The following is a 9,646-nucleotide window of genomic DNA, read 5'->3' on the forward strand; positions in this document are numbered from 1 at the left end:
TGGTGCGCCAGATGCTGCCAGGAACGTGAGTTGGTGCGCCAGATTTGCTTCTTGGTGCGCCACACACAAAATGCTGCCCTGCCCTCGCAGAGGGCAGGGCAATGTTCCTACTTTGCTGTCCCGTGTTCGAAACACGGCTGGGACACATCTTCCATTAATTTCCTTGGTTTCTTGGCACGGCACTCATCCTTAAGTCCTAGCTTCCTCATGGTTCCTTGTTCGAACCTTGTAGCATGCATGGGTGACATTTTTCCCTTGAATTTCTTCCTTAGAGAGCCCGATTCTGCCCTCCACAAGGGCAGGGCAAGGTTCTCTTCCTCTTGGTCCCAAGGCACATTTTGTGCTCTACCCTTGTAGTGGGCAGGGCAGAGTTGCCTTCTCTTCTTGGTTCTCTTATGTTGCCCTCCTAGAGGGCAGTCTGCCCTTGTGGAGGGCAATGTTGCCTCACCCTTAGCATGCGGCACGCTTCTTATTGCTTCGGCCACGCTTTCCTTTCCTTAGGCTACACTTCTTAGGCCACGCTTTTCCTTTTCTTTTCTTTTCTTCACCTACAATAAACCAAAACAACCACTCCAAGTATCACTAAATTTAAGAGGCTTATAAATCCATTAAAATTCAATTAAAATTAGCTTAAACCTCATGATTTAACATAAATTCCATGGTGGTTGCTTGATTTAGAGAAGTTATGCATTTTCACTCCAAATCACTTACTTAAGATGCAAGAAAGTGCATAAATGCTAACAAAACAAGTGAAATTAGCTTGAAAAATGGGTATATGATGACTTGTCATCAGTATCCATATGTAGCTCTGAACAAGATAAATGGGAAATAAAAAGAGTAAGGAAATAGAAGACAAACTATTAATGATAGAGACTTCAACGGAGGTAGTAACTCTTCTCAATATCCAAGCATAAAACTAAAAAATCTATGAATCTATGAATATGAAGAACTCTAGAGGAAGTAGTATCAACTCTCTCAAATTCAAAAACTAAAACTAAAACTAGTGAATGAGAATTGTCTCTTGAGTCTCTGCAGTTCCTTGGCTCTAGTCTGTGTTTCTGGGCCAAAAATTGGGTCCAAACTCGGCCCAAAATCGCCCCCAGTGAATTCTGCAGTTGCAGTGTATTACGCACGTCACGCGTACACGTCAGTTACGCGTACACGTCGATGGTCTTCTGCGCGTCGATTCTCGCTGGTCAGCTCCTTGGTTTCTTGTATTCCTTCCATTTTTGCAAGCTTCCTTTCCATCCTCTAAGCTATTCCTGCCCTATAAAGCCTGAAAACACTTAACACAGAGATCACGGCATCGAATGGTATAAAGGAAAATTAAAGATTGACAATTTAAAGGCTTAGGAAGCAAGTTTTCAATCATAGAACAAAATTGGGAAGGATTTATAAAATCATGCAGTTTGTATGAATAAGTGTGCAAAGAACTGATAAAAACCACTCAATTCAGCACAAGATAAATCATAAAATAGTAGTTTATCAATACTATAATCTAACTCTCTAACTTTTAGCACCTCATGATCCTACTAAAAGTCTGAGCGCTACTTACCTCTAAACCTTTTTATTTTATACTATCTTTATTTAATATCGAACCTTTATGAAATAAACCGGAATTTTAATCAAGAGAACGAAAAGTCTTTACTTTTAACCACTTAGCCAAAATGATACATATACGTACATAATCACCTAGCATTATATACATAGACATGTACCAAGATTCTGAAATACAAGCCCTACCCCTCTTAAAATCAAAGACAATAAATGACGAGGGAAAAATCCAAGGCTAAACCAAATACAGAAGATATGGATACATATGTACATAAAGCTCCGTAGTTTAGTCGTTACTCCGCGCCAAGGATTTCCGGGCCTATCGCTGAAACAGAAGATCTGTAGGGGGTAAGAACGTCGTCCTCGCATGTTCTCAGTAGGGATAGCAAATTCCATAAAAATATACAAAATAATATACAAATAGTTAACTCATAATCCAAAAAAAATTTTCTTTATTAAACCCTTGAAATCCTTCTTAAGTCTTACCTAAAGCCATGTAAAACCCTTTCTTTAAATCACATTACTTAAACAAAATCTCCGTCACATTAACAATTCCTCATCTCTTAACAACATTCCTCAATTATTGCAATATCTAAATAAACCAGCATCGCAAATAATATACCTAAACCCAATCCACAAACATCAGCTCCCACCACGTTATTAAGTCCACAACACAAGTAAAATGTCCAATCAAGCATACAAGCAAGTCACCAAGACAACAGCACAATCACATATAAACAAGATAAACAACCACAATCAAATGTAAATACACAAACAATACGATGCATGCCTTTCTTATGCAGGCCATGAGCTCATGCATCAGTTGTCTACCCGCAAGCCGACGTTACTCGGAGCGAACCCCGAATATGGTTTCTTACCATGTCGGTCAGGCACAATTATCATCATAGGCGAACCCGTGTCAATTAGGATATTTTGGCATCACGGTTGAAACTGGCTATCAGTTAGGCGAACATTCCCGCATTAGCAATCTCAGGCTATTAGTCAGGCAGGCACTTTCGCATTAGCAACCGTAGGCTTCCAATTAGGCGAACATTCCCGCATTAGCAACCTTAGGCTATCAGTTAGGCGGGCACTTTCGCATTAGCACTTTGGCACAAGACCTATTTAACATACATTTTTCAAGTATCTATCTTATTCATTCTTTCTCATTTTTTCCCTCTTAAGTATCTATTTCCTTCATTAGTTCTCACTTTCTTTCTTTTTATTATGCCTCCACATCACCAAATTACATACCCACACCTCCGCATCATCAACATTATTAAACGTACCTCTGCATCACCACCTATTCACTCATCTATCATAACCTTAAATTGATTAGTTTCTAAATACTCTTTTTCTTAATAAATCGAACTCAAATTATAACTTAAAACAAAAATCTTTTCTCAATAGATGAAACTTAAAATATAGTACTTTTATTGATAAATCAAAAATCAACTATTATGAACCATAAATCCAGTTTTCTTTTAAATAACGCTTTAAGCAAAGTCTTGGTGTTTTGTAAAATCTTTTGCAGCATTTCCTCTAAAATATGGTCTTTGCCATCCTTCAAAGGTCCAAACCTAACTGATAAACCCCAATTTTGTAGTTTATCTTGTGTTGAGTTTGGGAGTTTTATCAATATTTTTCACAATTATTCATATAAATTGCATGGTTTTGTGTATCCTTCCTAATTTTGCTTCATGGTTAAAAACATGCTTCTTTAACCCTAAAAATGCCAATTTTTAATCCTCTTCTATTACCATTCAATGTCATGATGTGTTTGTTAAGTGGATTTAGGATCTATAGGAAAAGAATGGCCTAGAAGATGGAAAGGAAGCATGCACAAGCGGAAGGGACATGAAGAATGAAGCTTTTGAGAATTGGTGGCGACGCGCACGCGTGGCCGCATGTAGCTGAGACTGGCACACATAAGTTGGCGCATTCGTGTGGTGATGCGAAATCGCACCGACGCGTACGCATGACTGAAGCGCACGCGTGGCCGATGAGTTCATATGACGCGCACGCGTAGCTGACGCACACGGGTGACGCCCATCACGTGACCTCATTAATGGAAAATGTGGCTGACAATTTTTGAGAGGCTTCAGGCCCAATCTGAGCTGAATTCTGCATGAAAAAGACCCAAGGAACCAAGGGAGAAAGGGGGGATTCACTCATTCATACCATTCATATAATTTTAGCTAGTTTTAGGTTCTTATTTTCTAGAGAGAGGAACTCTTACTTCTCTTTAGATTTAGTTTGTTTTGATCTTCTTTTATTGAATTTCTGAATTGGGTCTTGTTAATTCTAGTTTCAATTACTTAATTTGAGTTCTCTAGTTATAATTTTGTTTAGATCTTGTTTTGAATTTGTGTTTTCTTGTCATTCCCCCTTTTCTTCTCATTTTATGAACTTTGTTGATTTTGAATTTCTCTCAGTGCATTGATATTTTCTATGATTGATAGTGTTATTTGAGTTGTTCTCTATTGATAATTGTTAGTGGGTACTTGTAATTTTCAATTAATTTACAATTTGAATATGTCTTTTGTTAATGCATACTATGTGTTTGATAAAATGTTTCCTTTGATTATGGAGTATTTTCTATACTCTTGGCCTAGGCTAAGGGAATTGGGTGACCTTGAGTCATTGGGTCTAATTGATTTGGTGATTTGAGAACCCTTAGTGGTCATTTTGATATCCATTGACGCTAATCTACTACCAAGCCAATTTGTAGATAGATTAGGACTTATGAGTTGAAATTGACCAAGCCATTTGACATACTTTGCTTGTAGAAGTAGACTTAATAGGCTTGGTTCCTCATAATTGTCAATATACGGTTATTAGACAAGGATGGTGACCCCAATTCCTATCCCCTAGCTAAGAGTTCCTTCTTATAAATTCATATTTGAAACCCAAAAATCCCAATTGCTTAATTCTTGTTATAGTTAATTTAGTTGTTCATTTAGTCTTAGAATAGAAGTAGCATTATATGTTATCTTGTTAGATTACATTTACTTATACCTTGCTTTAATTGCTTGATTTAGTTTCTTGCACTTTAAGATTTCTTGCATGTTAAGTTTAGTAGTTTAATTCTTGTTTATGATTCCCAACCCCAGAATTCTAACCAATATTGATGCACATGTTTGCCCATTCTCTTGAGGACGACCCGAGACTAATACTCTTGGTTACTTTTTATTGGGATTGACTTTGTGACAACCAAATCAAAATTTGATTGATAGGATTATATGTTGGTCTAGGACTATACTATGACAATGATTTGATTTTCTATTGATGAAAATTCTAGACCGACCATAATCCTCTCATCACTAACCACCTTACAAACCCTTTTCAAAACATTCCCAAGTAACAAATCATTTTCAATAATCACACCGTTTGAAATATTAAATAAGTTTTCAATAATCAAATTGTTTTCTTTAAAGCTAAGCGTCTTTCTATTTCAATAAAATTCAGCTCCCTTTCAAATTTTTTACTATTAAAACCAAAGAAAAAATTCGCACGTTCATTCAAACTTTACAAAATCTTCCGACCATGTTCTTTTCACATTAATCATTAACCAAAATCACCTTTTTATTTATTTTTACAAGAACTCAAACAGAACCTCCCCTTAAGACTCGACTTCACCACCCTTACGGGCTCCCTCACTTTCCTAACTTCTCAACAGTTTACCAGCCTTCTATCAGCACTTTTCAAACATAAGGTTCTCAATAATTGACATATGATTTCAATCCTTGTAAAATCATTTATAAACTCTCAAAATTACTACTTTTAATTAAGAAATCAATTTTCAATCACTCACATAACCAAAAACTCAGTCACAAACATAGCCAATCATTCACAGCCAAAAATCCAAACTCAATAACATTATAATTACTAACATAGTTGTAATTATTTACTATACTTTTTGTAACACCCTAATATTCAAATCCTTATGCTTGAGTCATAAGTCAATGATATTACGGTGGTACGACTCTCAGGTGAATTTTTAATATATAAATATAGGTAAATTCGAAAGGAATATTAATCGAGAAGCCTGAAAAGAGTAGAAATAAAATCGCGAAGACGTATCACTCACGTTTCAACAGCAAAAAGATAAAACGTGAAGCCGAAAGTGATATACGGACAAGGCATAAAGGAGATTAAGAGATAGATAACAGATAGATATATATAACATAAGTAAATAACCACTAGTCGCGACCCGCGAAGTTTAGACCGGCTAGGGTACAGTATGAAAGTAGTTGACAACAGTATATCCTAATCTCTCCTAAAGAAAATATGAGAGCCTCTATAGGCAAGTTCAAAAGAGTTCAATACATAATATAATCTTTTCAAAACAAAGGTGGAGAGATTCTAAGGAAAACACATAGTAGAGAAAATAAAGATCTTCGCTGTCTCCCAGACGAACCACAGCTCACTTATGAGCACCTGGACCTGTATCTGGAAAAACAAGAGATATATACGAAATGAGAACCCCGGGCCCATGGGTTCCTAGTACGGTAAAAGTGCCAAATAAATACAATGCACTGCAATAAAAACTCACTAAGCATCCTAAACTTCTTCAACAATTATCCATCCTAGGTTCTCGCTAATCCATGAATAGGCAACTGTCATAAAGGAGTGCTAAAACTAATTCAAGCTTCACATGTTTCCCAACTCGCTGACTCTTCCACGAATCAGACTCAGAATCATAAACAAAACCATCACCAGTTATTCTACCTAAGCAATTCTGTATCAATACATCATACCCTCACCTGGAGCTAGTGAAACCACATCACTGCGTCTACCCAGGGAGCTCAAATTATCTCATCAAGAACAGCCATCAACATCCACCGACACCAGCATGAGGGGCCTCTCAGTTGTATAAGCACAAGCAATACAGGCAAGTAATACACAAATAAGGTACAAGTAGAACAAGTAGCACATAATCAGTTAACATAGCATATATGATGTAGAAACGGAGCAAGTAGACTTGAGCTACAACCCCCTTGCTACTACCCACTCGATCCAGAGCCAGTGGAATAACCACTACTGCAGCTACTACCCAGGCGGGTGTTCAAAAGCTCAACCTGGAGCGAGTGGATTCACCACTACTGCCGCTACTACCCAGGCATCATAATCTCTGACCTGGAGCAAATGGGACGAACCACAACCCTTGCTACTGCCCAAGATCTCAGAATATACATTCGTTTAGTTTAAAAGCAATCCTCATTGTTATCAAATCTCAAACATTAACCTGGAGTAAGCGGGACGAACCACCACCCCTTACTACTACCCAGGTATCACAAATACGTTCATTCAAAACTCCAGAATTAAACTCATTTATCATAAACATTCTCATACCCGGAGCAAGTGGACAACGCCACTGCCTACTACCCGGGGTCACACATCACATTTCAATATTTTCCATTATTATCCATTTAACACATTCATTCATTAATCATATATGCATTTATACTCAGCCATAATCAATAATGGCTTTGCCGTAACCTGGCAATGACTCAGCCATCCAGCTCATGGTTCAATCAAGAACCAGCCATTTATCAATAAATATAGCCCTTCGGCTCATGGCATACACGGTACTTCCACCGTTCTCCTCCATATCTCATATAATCATCTTTGATCATCATTGATCACAACTTTTTCCCTTGCTTCATTCGCAAGTTACCACATCCCCTAGCTCCTTCCTCATTGCTAGGCATATCATAAAGATTTAATACATAAGGGGTGAGATCGGAGGCTTAGAAGTATGAGATTTGGCTTTTAAAACTCAAAAATCAACTTTGGTATGAAAACAGGGCCACGCGCAAGCGTACTTCACGTGCACGCATGGATGGCCACAAAGCTCATCGACGCGTATGCGTCATACACGTGGACGCGCAGATTGAAACACAGCCAGACGACGCGTACGCGTTAGTCACGCGTACGCGTGGGTGCATTTGCGCCCTAGGCACAAAACTGGCACAACTCTGGCACAACTCTCGGGAAAATGGCTGGGCATTGGGTGCAGCGCATCGACGCGCACGCGCACACCACGCGTACGCGTGGATGGTGCCTTCTTGAAGAACGACGCGTACGCGCCAAGTGCGCCTACATGTGGAGGGTCATTCTGCTAAAAATTTTTCTAAGTTAAAAGCTGCAGAATTCGCAGATTCAACCCCTAATCTTCCGACGGACATAACTTTCTCATTTTAAATCGTTTTTCGCCCATTCTTCGAACGGCATGGATATCCTAGATCCAATTTCACTTCTAAACAAGTTTGGCACAAAATAGAAATCCGCAGTCCAAGTTTGCCCAAAAACCATGTTTTCACTCAAAACCGCAAAGTGCCATTTTCAAAACAAGTCATTTCCAACTCTTTTCAAAATCAACCAAAACATGCCAATTTCATCCCTTTTCTTTGAAATCAATCAGAGTATATCAAAATCGACATTAAGCCTCCTCAACTCATACACTAACATATTACCACAATTCACAAAACTGCCATATAACTATTTTTACCCATTTCAAACAAATGGCTAAATTACAAACACATTAACACGTCATACATCCTTCCTCATCCCAATTTCCAACAATACTATTTCCAATCAATCATCATTATACATAATCAATATCATACTCACTATCACATGGTTTCACCCATAAATTAACCTTAATCATTTCTCAAGCATATATCACAACATACATATCTCTCATGCATCATCATACCATCAAGGCATCAATAATCATGATCACATATATGACCACATAACATACCTCAACCAAAACCAAACATACCTCATCTATACAACTTCACCCAAAATTACCAAATTCCACACTTCAACTCCTCAAACCTTATTATTCAATAACCAACCCAATCATTCATATATTCATTATCTGAAATTCATCCAATCACTTGTGTCATCATACAATGCACACATCAACTTACCTTCCTTACCTCTTTTCGGCCTCTGGCCCAAGATTCACGGCCTCCGGCCCAAGTTCACAATTTAAATGCATAAACCACAAATCAATACTCATTACCCAATACATCAAATTCTCAATACACCAAGCATACAACGCCACACAATTTTCAACCCAATCATTAATTCATATTACATACCAACTATGAATATTAGCACCAACCATTTAAATAATCCAAACTTAATCCTAGGGGCATCTAGCCTAGGAATTCTCATCACACCACACAGTACTTAAATGAAACTTAAACCGTACCTCTTGTAGCCAAACCAGTTGAGCCTCATCTATGGAAGTCTCCACCAACCCTTAGCTCCAAGCCTCACCAAAGCTCCACAAGTAACACCAACCTCCCAATTGTGCATCAAAATCACCAAATACACTAACATAACCAATTTCACATACATACATCAACCTAAGGCTCATAAAAATGACAAATCATAAGGGTTTGAGCACTTCTTACCTCAGCCCATATGAAGTAGGGATAGAAACCACTTAGAATCCATGTTGGAGTATCCCTAAATACCCAAAATCACAAGATTTCAACACTAACTACCCAAAAATGTATAACAGTGGAGAATTTTGAAAACTGAGCAGAGATGAATGAAATACTCATCAAAAAACTTAGATATAATTGTAGAGGATGAGAAGAGCGACGCGTGGCCACAAACGACTCGTCAATCGGAGCCCCGTAGCTCAAGTTATGGTGGTTTGAAGATCAAAGAGAGTTAGGTTTTTCTCTCTTCTCTTCTCTCTTCTCAATTCAGCGCCCCAACCCTTCCTTTTAGGGTAAAATGAGCTGAAATGCTCATAACTAATTTTATATATGTTGGGTCTTGGGCCCACTTAGGCCCAGTTCACTTATTTTTGTCCGTTGGCCCAATTTTGAACCAAAACCTTTAAGATTAGCGCTCTAAATCGCACTTCAAATATTGCTACCTCCCCTAATTATAATTCCTCATTTTTTAATCTTATTTACTCATAATCAATTTTCTCAACTGCAGTACCAGACAGGTCTCAACCGGTACTGCCGGTCAAAATTCCACTGCGCGCTTTTACGCAGAAAACTATGTTTTCCGACTCAGAAAAATTCGCTGAATCCAAATATCATATTTAAATCAT

The sequence above is a fragment of the Arachis duranensis genome, chromosome 2 (genome assembly GCF_000817695.3).
Source record: "Arachis duranensis cultivar V14167 chromosome 2, aradu.V14167.gnm2.J7QH, whole genome shotgun sequence".
Classification (NCBI taxonomy): domain Eukaryota; kingdom Viridiplantae; phylum Streptophyta; class Magnoliopsida; order Fabales; family Fabaceae; genus Arachis; species Arachis duranensis.